This window comes from Lithobates pipiens, unplaced genomic scaffold (genome assembly GCF_037356315.1).
Source record: "Lithobates pipiens isolate NorthernLeopardFrog02 unplaced genomic scaffold, aLitPip1_a1.2 Scaffold_27, whole genome shotgun sequence".
Lineage (NCBI taxonomy): Eukaryota > Metazoa > Chordata > Amphibia > Anura > Ranidae > Lithobates > Lithobates pipiens.
In genome coordinates this window covers 184,336,385-184,357,781 of record NW_027507788.1, presented here as the reverse complement: position 1 = coordinate 184,357,781, position 21,397 = coordinate 184,336,385, and the positions used below count along the sequence as shown (strand labels likewise).

The 21,397-nt window shown below is 43.2% G+C and overlaps 1 long non-coding RNA gene across 1 annotated transcript in view; it reads right to left on the bottom strand.

The window, feature by feature from the left end:
* The window catches only part of LOC143933280 (uncharacterized), a 93,348-nt gene that overhangs the window by 36,052 nt on the left and 35,899 nt on the right, over positions 1–21,397 (bottom strand). The window lies entirely within an intron of this gene.

The window sequence follows — 21,397 nt, the reverse complement described above, 5'->3', positions numbered from 1 at the left end:
AACGAGGTCTCCTCAGTTCCTCAATGTATATGGTAGACATACAAATCTTCCAAACGTTTACATTCCCGCTCACACACGGCAGGTCTACATTGCCTTTTATAGGCTGAAACCTCACACGGTTATTGTAAACAGGCCTGGCTTAGGCTTGGCAGTGGGTACTATCTGACACCAGGGCCATTTAACCCTTCATCAGATAATCCAAACTTCAGGAAGGATCGTGCCACCAGCACATCTACAGGCAGGAATCCCATCGAACTGCTGTAGGTCATGGTGTCAAACACTGTTATACTGCGAGGGAGGTCAGTGAAATAATCAACTTTGTATAAATGATTACCAGCTAGTTCCATTGTGGCTACACAGTTACAAGGGGGTTGATTATTAAAGGCAAATGGGCTGTACACTTGTAAGGAAATGTGCGCTAGCGCTTAATAAATGAAATGAAGCTTCACTTTGCAAAGAATACCCAATCACATGCAAGGAAAATACAAAAACAGCATATTTTGCTTGCACGCGATTGGATGATGGAAGTCAGCAGAGCTTCACCACATTTGCTAAGCTTTGGAGCAACTGCACTTGCAGAGTGGAACTGGACTTGTAAACTGCACAGTCTATCTGCCTTTAGTAATCCCCCCAATGTGTCCATTTTATCCAATGAGAATTGTTAAAGCTGCTTGAAAAAAAAAATTCTCAGCACCAGTGAGGGGTATATCTACACTCTTATCACTCACCATGGAACATGTGCCTGTAGTTCTCCATGGCACCAAGACAAAACTGAACATTTCTTATTGGAAAGAAAGAAAACAAAAAAAAGTCTATACAGGTAGAATGGAACAAGAAGGGTTACTCACAAACTTGGTAATATTACTATAAAAATATTTTTAAAAATACCAGATTTAATAAAAATAGGCTTTACAGTAGAGCTATAGTGACAAATGAACATACATTCATAAGGCTACTGTTGAAGCCTATATGTTACCTGGAAATGCTAATGAAATAGTGCATTTAGCGTGATGTGGCTGAAGCATTATGGGTGGAACTGCATATAGATGTGCGTAGTTCGAAGTTAATCACAGCTCCTTGTACATATGAAAAGGGCTGCAAGGGCTGGGACTGTGATAATTATGGGGGATTTTAACTACCTGGAAAGTGATTGGAGTAATACTGTAGCACTGCAAGAACAGTTAAAGAGCAAAAATGTATAAACCTATTACAGGACAATTTTATGGTCCAGTTTATTAAGGCCCCAACTAGGAATGATGCTCTGTTGGACCTGGTAATCTCAAACCATGCAGAGCTTATTACCAATATTCATATAGATGAACATTTGGGTAGCAGTGACCATAACATGATTTCATTTGATGTCAGTTGTAAGCAAAAAAAAAAAAACACGGGAAAGATAAAAACACTTAAATTTAAAAGAGCAAATTTTCCAAGGATGAGAGCTTCTCTCCAAGATTTAGACTGGGAGGGAATATTGGCATTGATGAACACAGAACAGAAATTGGAATTCTTCAAAAAGTCTGTATGTGAACTCACTGCAAAGTGTGGTATATCACCATGGGCAATAAGTTTAAAAGGCTAAAAATAAAACCTATGTGGCTCACAGCCAAAGTTAAAAAGGCTGTAAACAGTAAGAAAAGAGCTTTAAAACATTTTTAAAAAATGAAGGAACACTATCACCATTTAAATGTTAAAAAGAATGTAACAGAATATGTAAAAAGGAAATCAAGGATGCAAAAATTCAAAACGAACAACAGATTGCAAAATATAGAAGGACAAACCCCCCAAAAATTCTTCAAATATATTAATAGTAAAAAGGTCAAAGAAATGATCTAGAGTGGGTGACTGAGGACAAAGAGAAGGCAAATTTATTAAATACTTTTTTCAGTTCTTTGTATACAAATAAGCATGGGGGAGCTCATGTCTATAATGGGGATGGTATTGACACAGCTTCAAATGATCCACAATGGCTCAAAAGTGATATGGTCCAGAAATATTTAGACAGAATAAATGTGGATAAAGCATCTGGACCAAATGGCATTCACCCACGGATCCTAAAAGAATTGAACTCTGTCATTTAAAAGCCATTGTATCTAATATTTAGGGACTCTTTAATGACTGGAATAGTGCCCCTGGATTGGCAAAGGGCCAATGTGGTGCCTATATTTAAAAAGGGAACAAAGTCTTTACCAAGTAACTATAAACCTGTTAGTTTAACTTCTATAGTTGGGAAGATACTGGAGAGTTTTATAAAAGACTAAATAGACGAGTTCTTGCTGGAAAAAAATATTTTAAGCAACAGACAGCATGGATTCATAAAAGACAGAAGTTGTCAAAGAAATCTAATTTCTTTTTATGAGGAGATAAGTAAACCCTTGGACAGAGGGGTGGCTGTGGACAAGGTATACTTGGACAGAGGGGTGGCTGTGGACGAGGTATACTTGGACAGAGGGGTGGCTGTGGACGAGGTATACTTGGACAGATGGGTGGCTGTGGACGAGGTATACTTGGACAGAGGGGTGGCTGTGGACGAGGTATACTTGCACAGAGGGGTGGCTGTGGATGAGGTATACTTGGACAGAGGGGTGGCTGTGGACGTGGTATACTTGGATTTTGCAAAAGCTTTCAATACAGTTTGACACACACGGCTCATGTGTAAGGTAAAGTCTACAGGTTTGGAAATATCAATTTGTAAATGGATAGGAAACTGGCTACAGAGAGTAGTGGTTAATGATTCTTACTCTGAATGGTCTAAGGTTATCAGTGGTGTACCCCAAGGTTCAGTGTTGGGACCCTTACTTTTTAATATCTTTATAAATGATATAGGGTCTGGGATTAAAAGTAACATTTCAGTCTTTGCAGATGACACTAAGCTATGCAGTGGAATAACGTCCTTACAGGTTGTCTCCAATTTACAAGTCAACCTCCATGCACTGTTTAATTGGGCGATAAGGTTTAACTACTTCAATACAGGGCACTTAAACACCTTCCTGCCCCAACCAATTTTCAGCTTTTAGCGCTGTCGCACTTTGAATGACAATTGCGCGGTCATACAACACTGTACCCAAACTACATTTTTATCATTTTGTTCCCACAAATAAAGCTTTCTTTTGGTGGTATTTGATCACCTATGGGATTTTTATTTTCTGCTAAACAAATAAAACAAGACCGAAAATTTTGAAAAAATATTTTTTTTTTGTTTCAGTTTCAAAATGTTCTAAATAAGTACGTTTTCTTCTTCACTGATGGGCACTGATGGGGCTGCACTGACGGGCACTGATAAGGCGGCACTGAGGGCATTGATGAGGTGGCACCAATGAAGTGGCACTGATGAGGTGGCATTGATGGGGACTGATATGTTGCACTGATAGGTGACACTGATGGGTGACATGGATGGGCACTAATAGGTGGCACAAATTGGCACTGATAGGTGTCACAGATTGGCATGGATAGGCGGCATGGATGGGCATGGATAGGTGGCACGGATGGGCACTGATAGGTGGCATGGATTGGCATGGATAGGCGGCACAGATGGGCACTGATAGGCGGCACGGATGGGCACTGATAGGCGGCACGGATGGGCACTGAATGGAGGCATTGTAGTGTAATGTATTGTACTGATGGATTCAAATCAGTGCCAAAGAATAATGCATGCCAATCAGTGATGGGAACTGATTGGCATCCATTGTGGGCACTGACTGGCATCCCTGGTGGTCTAGGGTGGCATACCTGGTGCTGTGCATCCCTGGTGGTCTGGTGGCATCCCTGGTGGTCCAGTGTGAGCTGCACTGATAATTGATGAGCACAGACCCACCCTGTCAGAGGAGCAGCCGATCGGCTCTCCTCTACTCGCGTCTGACAGACGCGAGTGAGGAAAAGCTGATCAATGGCTTTTCCTATTTACATTGTGATCAGCCATGATTGGACACGGCTGATCACGTGGTAATAAGTCTCCGTCAGAGACTCTTTACCGAGATTGTAGTTGCGGGGTGTCAGACTGACACACCGCAACAACAATCGCCGTGATGCATGCTCCAGGGGTGCGCATTGGCTCAATATCCTGAGGACGTCATATGACGCCCAGTCAGGGTACTGAAACCACTTTGCCGCCGTCATTCTGCTATATGGCGTGCGGCAAGTGGTTAATGTTGATAAATGTAAAGTTATGCACTTGCGGGCTAAGAATATACATGTATCATACATACTAGGAAGATCCGTAGTGGAGAAGGATCTGGGGGTTTTGGTGGATCATAAGCTCAATAATAGCATGCGATGCCAAGCTATGGTTTTCAAAGTGAGCAAAGTCCTTTTTTGTATTAGGAGAGGTATGGACTCTAGAGAGAGAGATGTAATTTTGCCTCTGTACAAATCATTAGTAAGACCTCATCTGGAATATGCCGTTCAGTTTTGGGCACTAGTTCACAAAAAGGATATTGGGGAACTGGAGAAATTGCAGAGAAGAGCAAGCAAACTGATAAGAGGCATGGAGGAGCTCAGCTATGAGGAAAGATTAGAGGAACTGAATTTATTCTCTCTTGATAAGAGAAGATTAAGGGGGGATATGATCAACTTGTACAAATATATAAGGGGTCCATATAGTGAACTTGGTGTTGAGTTATTCACTTTACAGTCAACACAGAGGACAAGGGGGCACTATTTACGGCTAGAGGAAAAGAGATTTAATGTCCAAATATGAAAAGGTTTCTTCACAGTAAGAGCTGTGAAAATGTGGAATAGACTCTCTCCAGAGGTGGTTGTGGCCAGCTCAGTAGATTGCTTTAAGAAAAGCCTGGATAATTTCCTAAATGTACATAATATAACTGGGTACTGATATTTATAGGTAAAGTTGATCCGGTGAAAATCTGATTGCCTCTCGGGGGATCAGAAAGGAATTTTTTCCCATGCTGTAGCAAATTAGATCATATTTTGCTGGGGTTTTTTGCCTTCCTCTGGATCAACTCTGGGTATAGGATTGTGTATATGTGATTGTATGATATTATTTTTTATTTATTTTTATGGTTGAATTAGATGGACTTGTGTCTTTTTCAACCTGACTAACTATGTAACTATATAGCTGACACAATGGCAATGTCATCTCTGAGGATCTTCAAGGTAAGCTTCAATGGAACAGGGGTGGCTGATTTTATGGCTCCATGTTACGGTATAAAAATTTACCAGGAGGTTGAAGATATTTGGAGTTGGAGGCTGAATGTTGTAAAGGGAGTGTCACAGACAGAGAGGTCTATATACACTGAGAAAAGGAAAGTTCAGCTGACTGAAAAAGCATACCTGAGGGTAGCTAAGCAGCAGAGGTTACTAAAGGTAAAGCATAGCAGGCCTGATGACTGAGCAAAGACATAGTTGTCACAGAGGTAGGGTTACTAGATGACAGGGAATGTTTGAGTGCACTGGAGTCTAAGGGAGCATTGGGGTGCTATATCACACTGGATGTTCTAGACTGCACTAGCGTCTCAGGGCGCACAGGGGTGCACTGGGGTCACTAGATGACACTAGATGTTCTTAGGTGCACTAGAGTCTTGGGCACACTGGGGTCCACTGGGGTCACTAGATTACATTAGATATTCTGGGGTGTATTGGAGTCACGAAATGACAGGAGGTCACTAGATTACACTTGGCTTGCCTTGCTCCTGTCCTGCACCCGAGGTTCCGGCCACTCAGCTCAGCTTTGCACCATGACATGCACCATGACATCACACAAAATGCTCAGGCACTGCCTCCACCAGATCCGCCTCCTGCTGGCGCCACCCAAACACACTGTATCAAGCACTCAGATGGTCTCGGCCGGCTCCAGACCGGTACTGCGCATGCCGAGCCGAGCGTCACAGCCATATTTTTTGCTGCCAACCTTTTTCTGTCACTGGCATTTACTGGCAGGGCAAAAGTGCCCGTTTTTTACCGGCTGCCAGTAAAAACACTAAGGCCGCGTACACACGGGCGGATTGTATGGCCTACTTAGTCCGTCGAAACACATTTCAGCGGACAGTCCACTCGTGTGTGGGCTTCAGCGGACTTTTTCAGCGCGCAGTCTGGCGTACTAAGTATTTCGGAATTTCCGTAATACTGTCCGTCATACTTTGGTTTCAGCGGACAATCCGCTCGTGAGTAGGCTAGTTCGACGGGCTAAGAATGGCGCATGCTCAGAAAGGATTTACACGGCGGAAGGTTGCATTGCTGTGTATTGGACTTCCTATTTCTAGTCCCGTCGTACGTGCTGTACAAGTCATCGCGCAAGCTTTCGACGGACTGTTTGTGCATCCGTGTGTGGTCAAGTCCGTTCATTCGAAAGTATGACGGACTGTCCGTCGGATTGTATGACGGACTAAGTAGGCCATACAATCCGCCCGTGTGTACGCGGCTTGACAGTTGGCAACACTGCTTGCAGGCAGTGACTGGACAGTGAACAAAGAGGCAGCAGACTGATGAGCTCATCTCTCTGTCACTGTTCTCTCCTCCTATAGGCAATGAAACATATTGGCTCCCTGTGCTGCATTTCACTCCCCCAATCTAATACCATGTCAGATTCAGGAACTTTACACTGCTTTCATGAAATAAAATGTTTAATGATGTATTAATACCGTTTATATCTGCCCGAAGTTCCTTTTAAAACGAATACTATATCTTATAAAGGGTAATATAATCTTCAGATTTGCAAGTCTTAAGTGCAACCCTGTAATGTGCTGTCTAACAATGTTATCATATGCATTTCAGCACCTTGTTTCAGCTGAGTGTGACATGCCTGGCCTGCACTAATCCTGACCATACAAAGCAGCGGCAGTGTCCTTGAGTCCAGGCGCTGTATATACAGTTGTGTTTAAAGGTATTATCCCCCCCTGACCTTCTGCTGCTCCATAGGACTCGGGTAACCCAGTGGGGATTGACAATCATGTCATCATTGGTGTCCAGACTGATTCCAGGTTGATACTTAACTATGCTGGATACAACACTTCTCAATGTATACATAGGGCCAGAGCTACGTCTCAGGAGCCTTTAGGCAGAGAATTACTAAAGTGCCCACACACACACACACACACACACACACACACACACACACACACACACACACACACACACACACACACACACACACACACACACACACACACACACACACACACACACACACACACACACACGAAAAAAAGACAGTAATGCCACGTACACACGGTCGGACATTCCAACAACAAATTCCATCAGATTTTTTCACATGGATTTTGTGCCAAACTTGTCTTGCATACACACGGTCGGACAAAGTTGTCGGAAAATCCGATCGAGGTGACATACAACACGTACGTACTATAAAAACGGGCCAGTAGCCAATAGCTGTGGTCACTTTGTCCATTGGAATTGTCTACACGTGATCGGAATTTAAATGATCGGATTTTGTTGTAGGAAAATGTAAGCTCCTACTCTCAAACTTTGTGTGTCGGAAATTCTGATGGAAAAAGTCCGATGGAGCCCACACGCGATCGTATTTTCTGACAACGCGATCCGATCGCACATTTTCCATCGCAAAGTCTGACTGTGTGTACAAGGCAGAAGATTGACTTGTTTCTTCTTCATAAATGACCACAAAGGTCTAGGAAACTTAGAATTTCAGTAAAAAACACACTAATTTTACTGCAAACAGATGCAATAAACTACCCTTTTCTTTTTTTGTAAAATATAAAAGACGAGGTTGCACCGAGTAAAGAGATACCCAACATGTCCAACCTTAAATTTGTGCGTACCCATGAAATGGCAACAATCTTCAGTATTCTATATTTTCTATTGGCGACGCTTCAAAAGCCCCCTATATGCCATCAGTTTAGTGTTATGGAGGAGGTCTTGTGGTAGAGCTATTGCTCTCAATCAATCAATTGGGTGGGGGGGCTCAACATTTTCTTGGGGGAGGGATTTCATGTGCATGGGTGTAACTTTATTTGTTTGCAAAAAAAAAAGTAAATTTTTTGCTAAACTTTTTTTTTTTTTTCATTACATAGAAGACAAAATGTCCCCTATGTGATGACTTTAAGGTGACAGGTTTTCTTCCATGACCCTGTTCTCCAATGAATGTAATGCAATGCAGATTGCACTTCTTTCCCGGCAATGCTATCCTGAAAAAGTGACAGGGTGACCCAGAAGGGACATCCCACACACAGTTTTCCGGGTCACCAACAAGAAAGGGAGGAGAGCAGATGTGTGTGTCCGCTGTTCTTCCTCCCCTCCCCTCCACCCGCCAGCACCCACCATGTTGGTCCCAGGCCCGCAGATGGGGAAGCGGAGCCCAGGATACATGGCGTGGGCACATGCAGGGAGAAGGGAGTGCCGGTACAGGGGGTGTGTGGAAGCGATTGGCAGGAGTCTGCCTGTCAATTTTAGAGCCCCCGTATTGTGTGTGAAACACCACCCCCCCCCCCGCCCCCCCGCTGTCAGGTTCGTATGACATACGGACCTGACAGCAAAAGGGTTAAATGTAAAAAAAAAACTCATACTGATGGGCACCCATCTAGGAATGGCCCTTATAGGCACATGCCTACTGTGCCTAGTGGAAAATCTGTCCCTGTGTATACAGCTGAAAGTGTATGAAAGATAAACAATCAATGTTTATTATTTGCTCTTTTTGGTCTGTTAACCGCTTGCCAACCAGCCGCTGCACTTTTACTGCGGCAACATGGCTCGGCTGCGTGAATTGCCATCATGTTACGTTGCTTCTGTTCGTGGCCACTAGGGGTGCGCGAGAACCAGGATCACACAGAACACAGAGGTCCGGGTTCTCTGATGGGAGAAGAGACTGATCGTGTGTTCATACAAAGTATGAACACCGATCTATCTCTTCCCCTAGCTAGTCCCATCCCCCCTTCAGTTAGAACACACACTAGGGAACACAGTTAACCCCTCGATCGCCCCCTAGTGTTAACCCTTTCACGGCCAGTGACAATTTTACAGTAATCAGTACATTTTCATAGCACTGATTGCTGTATAAATGCCAATGGTTCCAAAAATGTGTCAAAATTGTCTGATTTGTCCGCTATAATGTTACAGTCACAATATAAAATTTGCAGATCGCCACCATTACTAGTAAAAAAAAAATGCTATAAATCTATCCCCTATTTTGTAGACCCTATAGCTTTTGCACAAACCAATAAATATATGCTTATTGTGATTTTTATTACCAAAAATATGTACAAGAATACATATCGGCCTAAACTGAGAAAGAAATTTGTTTTTTTATATATTTTTGGGGGATATTTCTTATAGCAAAAAGTTAAAAATATTGCTTTATTTTTTTTTTTTCAAAATTGTCGCTCTTTTTTTGTTTATAGTGCAAAAAAAACAAAAAAAAAAAAAACACAGAGGTGATCAAATACCACCAAAAGAAAGCTGTATTTGTGGGAAAAAAAGGACGTCAATTTTGTTTGGGTGCAGTGTCACGCGATCGCGCAATTGTCAGTTAAAGCGAGGCAGTGCCAAATCGCAAAAAATGCTCTGGTCATTCAGCAGCCAAATCTTCCGGGGCTGAAGTGGTAAACATACAATTGGAAGCATTTTGTCATATTTGTTTGATATGAGCAAAATTTTTTGAAATTCATATGTTTCGAGTTACCTGATTTAATTATTTGTGATTCTGTTTGGGCTTTCCTGTGATTCACACACACTCCTGCCACATTGCACAGCCAGCAGGATGACACCACAATCCCATAACGGCCAACATTCAATATGTAAAGCCTCGTACACACGGTACGATTGTTGGCTAACCGAGCGTCTGATTTTTGTCTTAACCACTTGCCGCCCGCCCTATTACAAATTGACGGTGGCAAAGTGGTTTCATAATCCTGATTGGACGTCATATGACGTGATCAGGATTATGAGCCGCTGCGCGCCCCTGGGGGCGTGCATTGCGGCGATCGTTGCTGCGGGGTGTCAGTCTGACTCCCGGCAACAACGATCTTGGTAAAGAGTCTCCGACGGAGACTCTTTACCACGTGATCAACCGTGTCCAATCACGGCTGATCACAGTGTAAATGGGAAGAGCCGGTGATCGGCTTTTCCTCACTCGCGTCTGTCAGACACGAGTAGAGGAGAGCCGATCGGCTGCTCCTCTGACAGGGGGGGTCTGTGCTGATCGATTATCAGCACAGCCCCCCGAGGATGCCCACACTGGACCACCAGGGACGCCACCAGACCACCAGGGAAAAGGTAATCCTCCCTAGACCACCAGGGATGCCAGTCAGCACAATGGATGCCAATCAGTGCCCATAATGGATGCCAATCAGTGCCCACAATGGGCATCACTGATTGGCATGCATTATTGTTTGGCAGTGATTGGCATCCATTAGTACAGTATAACACCAATGCCGCCTATGAGTGCCCACCTGTGCCGCCTATGAGTGCCCACCTGTGCCGCCTATCAGTGCCCACCTATGCCGCCTATCAGTGCCCACCCATGCCCATCTGTGCCGCCTATCCATGCCCATCTGTGCCGCCTATCCATGCTCATCTGTGCCGCCTATCCATGCCCATCTGTTTCCGCCCATCCATGCCAATCCGTGCCAGCTATCAGTGCCAATTTGTGCCACCTATCAGTGTCCATCCGTGTCGCCCATCCATGTCGCCCATCAGTGCCGCCTATCAGTGCCACATATCAGTGTCCATCAATGCCACCTCATCAGTGCCATTTCATTGGTGCCACATCATTGGTGCCCATCAGTGCTGCCTTATCAGTGCCCATCAGTGTAGCCCCATCAGTGAAGGAGAAAATGTACTTATTTACAAAGTTTTGAAACTGAAACAAAAAAAAACATTTTTTTTTTCAAAATTTTCGGTATTTTTTTATTTGTAGCGCAAAAAATAAAAACCGTAGAGGTGATCAAATACCACCAAAAGAAAGCTCTATTTGTGGGGAAAAAATGATAAAAATTTTATTTGGGTACAGTGTAGCATGACCGCGCAATTGTCATTCAAAGTGCGACAGCGCTGAAAGCTCAAAATTGGTTTGGGCAGGAAGGTGTTTAAGTGCCCGGTATTGAAGTGGTTAAGGGCGTGTGCCAGGATCTTGTCTTGCATACTGACTGTACACAATTGTCGTGCCACAAACATGAACGTAGTGACGTACTATGAGGAATTTCTGCTCTTGGGTGCCACCCTTTGGGCCGCTTATGCTAATTTCCTGTTTGGTGAGCACTGATTCCGAGCATGCGTGTTTGTACTTTCGACTATTGTGTGACGGATTTGTGTACTGAGCATATGAAAATCTGACATCAAACTGTTGTCTGCCGAAAATCTCCTAGCCTGTCATCCAACATTTGTTGGCGGAAAATTGGACAACAGTTGTCAAAAGGAGCGTACGAACGGTAAGATTTTAGGACATCAGTCTATCAACAGACAATCCCCTTCCAACAATTGTACCGTGCGCACGAGGCTTTAGGTTTGCAGCACGATTGGTTTATTTCCCCCCCCCCCCAAAAAAAATAAAAATACAATAAATAATTGTCTTTTTTTTTTTTTTTCACTTGCAATGTGTCTAGAAAATGCAACTATTCCATGATGAGTCAAATCCCTATCACTAAGACCGGCCATAGACAAGGCGAAAACCGAATGTTCCATCAATCGAAACAAACAAAATGGTGCATATGATTGTGCTATCATTTTCTAGAAAAAACAGCATGTTGGATCAGGCAATTTTGATTGTGGCACAAACATCTTCTTTCTCTCAAGATGTTTTTTTTTTTTTTATCATTCTGCCAAAAGTTTTTGAATTAGTATTATATTATATTATTATTATTATAATTAGTATTAGTATTAATTCGTACTGCTTGGACCTTGAAGAAGTTGACACACCCCGAAAACTTGTTCTGAAAAAATTGTATGTTAGTGCAAATTAAAATAGTATCACTAAATATTATTGTAATTGTGCTGTCTGCCCTGTCTGTAAACTCTCAGCGCTATATAAATCCTGCATAATAATAATAATAATATCACAGACAGTACTTAATTGTTTCTGTCGCAAGGGCACTAATGTGGCTACAATCCCTACAAGCAAAATGGTGGCACGAAAAAATCATGTCGCAGCTAGCATTCTAATGTGAAAAATTAACAACCAAGAATTTTTCTGCTTAAAGCGGAGTTCCACCCTATTTTTTCACGTTGGCCCCAGGCATTGCTTACCGCTATGCCATCAATGTTTTGGAATATTTTTTTCCAAAGTTTAATTACCTTTAGGCTTCCTAAAGCATTGTGATGTACGTCATATCCTCCCGCCTGTTGGCTCCTGGGATATATGTGTCATCAATCCCAGGAGCCAATGGGCATCCTCTGTGCCACACTGAGTGCGCCTCGCTTTCTTCACGCTGCACAGGCGCAAGGTCGGGAGGTGCATGCTGGGTAGCCAGCTGCACCATATCCCCAAAGAAAATACGTCCAGGCTTCAGTTGCCCACACTGAAGATGGAAGGATCAAGAGAGGACAGTGAGTAACGTTGGAATTACAGTAAAACGAGCATAATTCGTTCCAGAAGCACGCTTGTAATCCAAAGCAGTTGTATATCAAAGCAAATTTCCCCATAAGAAATAATGGAAACTCAGAGGATTCCACAACCATTTATTCATAAGTCCTTCAGTTTATAGTCCATATAAAAAGATTATAGTAATGTGATAGGTTGTGTAACCATAAAGTGTAGGGACAACGTCAATGGCGGTGCGGGGGATGGTCTATGTGGACATCTTTACCCCGGATGCCTGTATACTTAGATGTGTCTGTTTTAATCATCAACCATATGAGTTGATAAATGTTGTACTTTCATTAAATGTAGCCATATTGCTACACTTAGAGGCGCCTATCTTCTCTTTTATACTCAGTTGTGACATGACACTACTCTTATATCAAGACATCGCTTGTATATCAAGTCAAAGTTTATAAAAATATGTTAATAATACAATAGATAGTGTTACGCTATCTTCAGTAATCAAACCACTAGCAAAGTGTCAACTGGCGGTCGGGACCCCCGTGTGTCCGGTCGCGGGTCCCGCGGACTCGATAGCCGCGGGGATACCCGTGATCGTCTCACGGGGAGGCTGAACGGGGAGATGCGGAAGTAAACAGCATTTCCCCATTCTGCCTAGCAACAAGTGACACTGATCTCTGCTCCCTGTGATTGGAGCAGAGATCAGTGTTCACTAACACACAGCCCAGCCCCCCACAGTTAGTAACACGCCCCTAGGACACACTTAACTGCCAACTGCTAAATTACAGCGGCTGAAGATTGAAAAGGAAAGGTCATTTTTAATAACATTCAATTACAATATGACTTATATCGCAATTGTACATGCTAAATTATTTTTTCTTTATTTGCTTTTTTTTGCCCATGAAAGTGTAGTTACCCTTTAATTTTTTGGCCTGGAGGGACCGAAATGTAAATCTTTTTTGCATGTAAGACAGATCCCTTATAGGTATCTTGACTGTGCATTTAGCCGTTTTGTCTGGGGTTCAGCTTTCAATATATTAACTTAACCTAAAGGGCAACTCCACTTTCGGGGGGAAAAAATGGCAAATTAAAAAAAAAATAACATAGCGTATACAATTGCGATACACGTCTCCCTATTCAATCTGCAGCTCTGTAATGCTCTGTAAAATGCAATATGGCAACCTGGAAGCATTCTATAAACAGATGGTGCCCCCCCCCCCACACTCCCCCAGATATGTCATTTCCTGCTTGTGTGATTGGCTTACTGATTTTCCCAGAAGTCTGCACTAGGATACAAGTCCGATTTTTGACATTCACTGCAACAAAAATGTCATTTTTGGTGAAATACTCTCAAAGGGAAATCAGGCCTAAAGGGATGCATTCTCTGACACTTTCCTCATTGGAGCCCTTCAAGTGCAGCAGCTGACTGATAATGATAAAGACATTACTATTAGATTCGGTAGCTGGAGGACGCAAACCCCGAAGGTAGACCGGGGGAAGATGTCAGCCCTCTCATCGATGGCAGTGCGGCGCTGGAGGGCTTTACTGTAAGGCAAGTCATTCATAATGTGCTAGTATGCGATGCATACTAGCACATTATGACGTTGCCTTGCAGGGGATTTTTGTTTTCCGTCGACCTGCGGTTTACTACTGCTTTAAGTAGTGAATATGTATTGATTATTATGAAGAATAACAATATAGTTTAGCGTCACTTTAACCGCTTGCTGACCAGCCACTGCAGTTTTATTGTGGCAGAATGGCACGGCTGGGTGAAGCGACATTAACTTACATCCCTTCGCCTTTTGGCCACTAGGGGCGAGTGCCTGGTGGGCACGATGACCGCGGGGCTCCCACGATCGCTCGTGACAGAGCGAGAACCAGGATCTGTGTGTGTAAACACACAGATACCAGGTTCTTTCAGGGGAGAGGAGACAGATCGTGTGTTCATCGTGTGTTCATGTATGAACACTGATCTCTCTCTCCTCCTAGTCAGTCCCGTTGCTTCCATTTGTGGCCACTAGGGGCATGCGAGAATCGGGATCACAGAGAACACAGAGAGCCCGGTTCTCTGAGGGGAGAAGAGACTGATTGTGGGTCCATACAAAGTATAAACACCGATCTATCTCTTCCCCTAGCTTGTCCCATCCCCCATTCAGTTCAGAACACACACTAGGAAACACGGTTAACCCCTTGATCACCCCCTAGTGTTAACCTCTTCCCTGCCAGTGGCAATTACACAGTAATCAGTGCATTTTTATAGCACTGATCGCTGTTTAATTGTCAGTGGTTTCAAAAATGTGTCAAAAGTGTCTGATGTGTCCGCCACAATGTCGCAGTCTCGATAAAAATCGCAGATCGCCGCCATTACTAGTAAAAAAAAAAATAATAATAATAAAAATACCATAAATCTATCCCCTATTTTGTAGATGCTATAACTTTTGTGCAAACCAATCGTTATACGCTTATTGCGATATTTTTTCTACCAAAAATATGTAGAAGAATAGAGGTTGTGTAGTAAGTATCCCAATCTATCTCCACCTTGTTGGGACATAATTCCCCTGTCCCCCCTTATTCTAAGGGTACTATCATTAATCTCTGCTCTTTATTTCCTAGTATATTACTTCATAACACTCCTGATGAATGGCTGTAACGTCAGGAAACGCGTAGAGTGCCGCTAGATGCCAACAGTTACTTGTTTTTATTACATTTGTCTGTCAATCGATTTATTATATTATACCATGTATATTTGCCATGTCTACTTTTCATTTGTATTGCATGCTATGAGCAGCATATTTAGTGTAAGTCTGGTGACTATCTTTTTGATACAAAATATCTGATATGTATTCTAGATTGTAATAAATAAATCATGTACTGTACTTAAATTTTTATGTTGTCACTTTCTCTTAAAATGGCATGCCCTCATTTAAAGTCTCACATAATTACTCCCTTTTATCATGTAGAAGAATATATATCGGCCTAAACTGTGGGGAAAAAAAAATGTTTTTGATAAAAAATGTGGGATATTTATTATAGCAAAAAGTAGAAGATATAGGGGGTTATTTACTAAAGTAAAATCCACTTTGCATTGAAAGTGCACTTGGAAGTAAAGTCGCTGTAGATCCGAGGGGGACATGCGAGGAAAATAAAAAACAGCATTTTAGCTTGCACATGATTGGATGATAAAATCAGCAGAGCTTCCCCTTATTTCATTTCATTTTCTACCCCTAAAGCCCCATACACACTATCAGATTTTCTGCTGATTTTTGTCTTCAGATTTACCAAAACCATGTAGTGCAAGGGCCTGCCTGATTGCATACACATTAAAACGCCTAAGGTTTGACCTCATATTATATTAGTGTTGTCACCTTCTCTTCAAGCCAAATCCAAACTCTTTATCACCCTGGGACACCTTTGGATTCCCCAAGGAGAGCAGTAATGTGGTGCAGATAGAGCGCCATGGCGAACAGTGGGTATAGTCAAATTGCTCTTTCTGACATCGCCTTGCCCCCCAGTGATGCCAAAACTACCCACAGACAGCCGCCTGCAGCTCCCGGATGACAATAGATTTGTGTGTGCCTATTTTGCATACTTTGGGAGACACAGCCCGGTCTGAATAATGTGTCCAGGTTTCAGTCCACCTGAAACCCGGACACATGATTCAAAACCTGGACTGTCTGGGTGAATCCCGGACAGGTGGCAACCTTATATTATATGATTTTGGTAAAAAATCTTCAGAAAATCTGATCCGTCGGACACTCTGACAACAAATCCATCGGATTTTTTCAGACGGATTTTGTGCCAAACTTGTCTTGCATACACACGGTCAGACAAAGTTGTTGGAAAATCTGATCGTTCTTAACGCGGTGACGTAGAACACATACGTCTGGACTATAAACGGGCCAGTAGCCAATAGCTGTGGTCTCTTAATTTATTCTGAGCATGCGTGGCACTTTGTCCGTTGGAAATGTCTACACATGATCGGAATTTCAAATTTTGTTGTGGGAAAATTTTAGATCCTGCTCTCAAACTTTGTGCGTAGGAAATTCCGACGGAAAAAGTCCCATGGAGCCCACATAGGATCGGATTTTCCGACAACACGATCCGATCGCACATTTTCCGTTGGAAATTCCGACCGTGTGTACAGGTCATTAGATTTACAGCGACTGCACTTCCAAGTGCACTTTCAGTGCAAAGTGGATTTGCTTTTTGTAAATAACCCCCATTGCGTCTTTTTCAAAATTGTTGCTATTTTTTTGTTTATAGCACAAAAAAAAAAAACCGCAGAGGCGATCAAATACCATCAAAAGAAAGCTCTATTTGTGGGAAAAAAAGGACGTCAATTTTGTTTGGGTTCAGAGTCGCACGACCGCGCAATTGTCGGTTAAACCCACGTAGTGTCAAACCACAAAAAATGGCCCGGTCATTGAGCAGCCAAATCTTCTGGGCTGAAGCGGTTAATGCTTTTGACAGCCGCATCGTATATGTCACTTATTTTGATAATTATAGCACTTTTAGTACCAAGTCTGGTTATTGTACATTTGGGCCATCTGTGCCAAAATAGTGTTGCTATAGGCTGCAGAATGTTATTTAATCCATTCCAGTATCTGTATTTGGGGGAAAGGCTTTTGCTAAACACACAGATCTGTATCTGCGCTCTCACTGATTCAGAATGCTCTGCAGATGCTCTCTTGTAAAACATTAGCAGATGTGAGTGTCCAAAGCTCACAGATCCCCTAGAAAGCTTCCAGTTGAAAATGTTCATTATGCGCCATCTTCTAAGCCATTTTGGCGACGATTCTTACGTACGCTCCGTCTCGTAACAGAAAATTGTGCTGGCATCATTTAAGGATAATTCCACCTAAAACCTAAGATTCGATGATGGGTGGACTCCAGAGAATTTAAGTATACCGCTAGGCTTTTAATATCAATCTCAAGCCCCGGACCATTTTGCTGGCCAAAGACCAGAGCACTTTTTGCAATTTAGCACTGTGTCGCTTTAGCTGACAATTGCACGGTCGTGCGACGTGGCTCCCAAACAAAATTGACGTTCTTTTTTCCCCACAAATAGAGCTTGCGTTTGGTGGTATTTGATCACCTCTGTGTTTTTTTTTTTTTGCATTATAAACAGTAAAAGAGCGTCAATTTTGACAATTTTGAAAAAAAAAGCAATATTTTTTAGATTTGCTATAATAAATATCCCCAAAGAAAAATATAAAAAAAGAATTCTTACTCAGTTTAGGCCAATATGTATTCTCCTACATGTAGCACTGACCCCCGAAGTAGCTGCTGGTTTTATTGGGCTTACCGTTACCTTCTTGTTTACTTCTCCATCTAGGGATTCCCGTGATAGATGGCCCAAAGAATATGGAAACTGACACTGAATCTTCTTTTGGGTTATTTATTTGGAACAGAAGCAGAGTGTTTCAATAAAGGGTAGAGGGTTAGGAGTGAGTTCAGATACTTAGATTGCAAAAATAATTGAAGTTCTTAGAGAAAATCCAGAGAATAAAGACCGTTTTACAACTGGATTTAACAGCCCCCGGATAGACCTCCTCTCACTAGGCCTAGCAGCCGGTAGGGTGCTCGACAAAGTCTCTGCCACAGAGTTGAGGGACGTAGATACATTTAAAGAGCTAACATATGGTACCATATTCTCTCAGCCGATCCGGCGATACTGTATGAGTGTAGATCCATGTAGTGTCCTTCAACTGAGCCTCCAGGCTCCTTCAGAGAAACCAGCCTTGCGCCCGGCCTTCTCCTGAAGAGTTCTCCCCTGGGGTTCTTCAGTTGCTGGGCCTCTCCCTTCAGATGAAACGGCACCGGACCACCCTTGGATTAATAGGCCCCGAAATCCAGTCAGGCCTGTCCCTGCAGTTGTGTCGTCTCGGGCCAGCGACCCCCCGAGACTCGAGATGCATGGTCCCGCACCCCAGGCCAGGAGAGTCATGGGGCTGGGTCAGGAGGACCACCAGACCTAAACAGACAGAAAATAAAGATGGAACCCCGAAAGCATGTGGCCTCGGTACCTTAAATACCACCCCCAGAATGCACAGCAGGAAAACACTCCCACTGGGCTGGTTCCGAGAGAACTAGTGGCTAAGGATGAGCCGAACACCCCCCTGTTCGGTTTGCACCAGAACCTGCGAACAGACCTAAACTTCGTGTGAACTTTAGAACCCTATTAAAGTCTATGGGACTCGAACGTTCCCAATCTAAAGTGCTAATTTTAAAGGCTAATACGCAAGTTACTGTCCTAAAAAGTGTTTGGGGATCTGGGTCCTGCCCCAGGGGACATGGATCAATGCAAAAAAAAGTTTTAAAAACGGCCGTTTTTTCAGGAGCAGTGATTTTAATAATGATTAAAGTGAAACAATAAAAGTGTAATATTCCTTTAAATTTTGTACCTGGGGGGTGTCTATAGTATGCCTGTGAAGGGGCGCATGTTTCCCGTTCTTAGAACTGTCCCTGCACAAAGTGTCATTTTGCAAGGAAAAAAAGTCTTTTAAAATCACTTTCCATTGTCGGCTCCGTAATACAGAGAACACTCAATGAGTGTTCTCTGTATTAGCCGACAATTCATTCATTGATAAAAAAAAAAAAGCGTGGGGGTTCCCCTAAATTCAATTACCAGGCCCTTCAGGTCTGGTATGGATATTAAGGGGAACCCCGTGTCAAATAAAAAATAATAATTGACGTGGGGTCCCCCTAAATATCCATACCAGACCCTTCAGTTCTGGTATGGATATTAAGGGGAACCCCGCATCAAATTTTAAAATAAAATTGACGTGGGGTCCCCCTAAAAATCCATACCAGACCCTTTATCCGAGCACGCAACCTGGCAGGCCGCAGGAAAAGAGGGGGGGACGAGAGAGCGCCCCCCCCTCCTGAACAGTACCAGGCCACATGCACTCAACATTGGGAGGATGCTTTGGGGGTCTGTACCCCTCAAAGCTCCATGTCCCCATGTTGATGTGGAGAAGGGCCTCATCCCCACAACCCTGGCCGGTGGTTGTGGGGGCCTGCGGGCGGGGGGCTTATCAGAATCTGGAAGCCCCCTTTAACAAGGGGACCCCCAGATCCCGGCCCCCCCTTTTGAAATGGTAAGGGGGTACAAAAGTACCCCTACCATTTCACAAAGAAAATGTAAAAATGGTTAAATAAGACAAACACACTTTTGAAAAATTCCTTTATTAAAAATAAAAAAAATTAAAAAAAGATTCCAGCGGTGGTAATTCACTCTTGCTATCCAGCGACGGATGATCATCTCTCCGGGGTCCAGCGATGGCTGATCTGATCCAGCGACGGGGGGATCTCTCAGTCCAGCGCTGTCCATACATGCATCCGTCTTCTGTCTCTACTGCGGAGACACTGCGGGGATTCAGTTGGCATACAGGCATACTATAGACACCCCCCAGGTACGAAATTTAAAGGAATATTACACTTTTATTGTTTCACTTTAATCATTATTAAAATCACTGCTCCTGAAAAAACTGCAGTTTTTAAAACTTTTTTTTGCATTGATCCATGTCCCCTGGGGCAGGACCCGGGTCCCCAAACACTTTTTAGGACAGTAATCTGCATATTAGCCTTTAAAATGAGCACTTTAGATTTCTCCCATAGACTTGTATAGGGTGTTCCGGCTTTTCGAATTTGCCACGAACAGCCCAAATTGTTCACTGTTCGCTGAACAGGCGAACAGGCAATGTTCGAGTCGAACATGAGTTCGACTCGAAGCTCATCCCTACTAGTGGCATTCAATACACCCAGCTAGACTGCGTTTCTACTCTTGTCGGCGGTGACAGCGACACCTGCGGTCAAGGAGAACCCAATGCAACCCAGCTGGAGTGGTACTGAAACCAGAAATTTTGAAAAATATTCCTGAAAACCAACTGTGGTTTCAGGCAAATTAACTTTTCAAAAACCATAGCGCCTGCTCGTCAAAAAAAAAAATCACAATAAGCGTATATTGATTGGTTTGCACAAAATTTATAGTGTCTACAAAATAGGGGATAAATTTATGGCATTTTTATTATTCATTTTTTGTATTAGTAATGGTGGTAATCTGCGATTTTTATCATGACTGCAACATTTTAGTGGACACATCGGAGACTTTTGACACTATTTTGGGACCATTGTCATTTATAGAGCAATCAGTGCTATAAAAATGCACTGATTACTGTGTAAATTACACTTGCAGGGAAGGGGTTAAACACTATGGGAAGATCAAGGGGTTAAGTGTGTCCTAGGGAGTGATTCTAACTGTGGGGGGGATGGGCTACCAATGACATGACAGTGATCACTGCTGTCATGTCAGGGAGCCGATGACAGGGAGCAGAAGATCCCCATCATGTCACTAGGCAGAACAGGAAAATGCCTAATTTACATAGGCATCTCCCCAACCTGCCACTCCGTGACATGACCGTGGGCCCCCGGCGAACGTCGAGTCTGTGGGACCCGGTCACGGAGTATGCGGCGGCCCATAATGCCGCGATTTAAAGGGGGCGTACCTGTACGCCCATTTGCCCAGCCGTGTCATTGGGCTGACGTACATCGTCGTGCGCTAGTCGGCATGTGGTTAAAGGAAAAGTTCATCCTAACACTAAAATTGCTACATCTTTAGATATCCATGATCTAACATTAACCTATCTAACCCTGTAAAGAAGAAATCAGTATACATACCTTTTTTGAAGCCGATCTGGTCCGGTCCCACGCTGAGCTGTCAGCGGCAGATTCACTGTGGAAGCGGGCGCAGAAGACACACCCCACACCGTTGTGGGATGGAGACCGGAGCGGCTTCAAAAAAGGTATGTATACTGATTCCTTCTTTATAGGGTTAGATAGGCTAGTGTTAGATCGTGGATGTCTATAGATGTAGAAATTTTAATGTTGGGCTGGACTTTTCCTTTAATTGTCCATTTTTATGAAATAATTATTGAA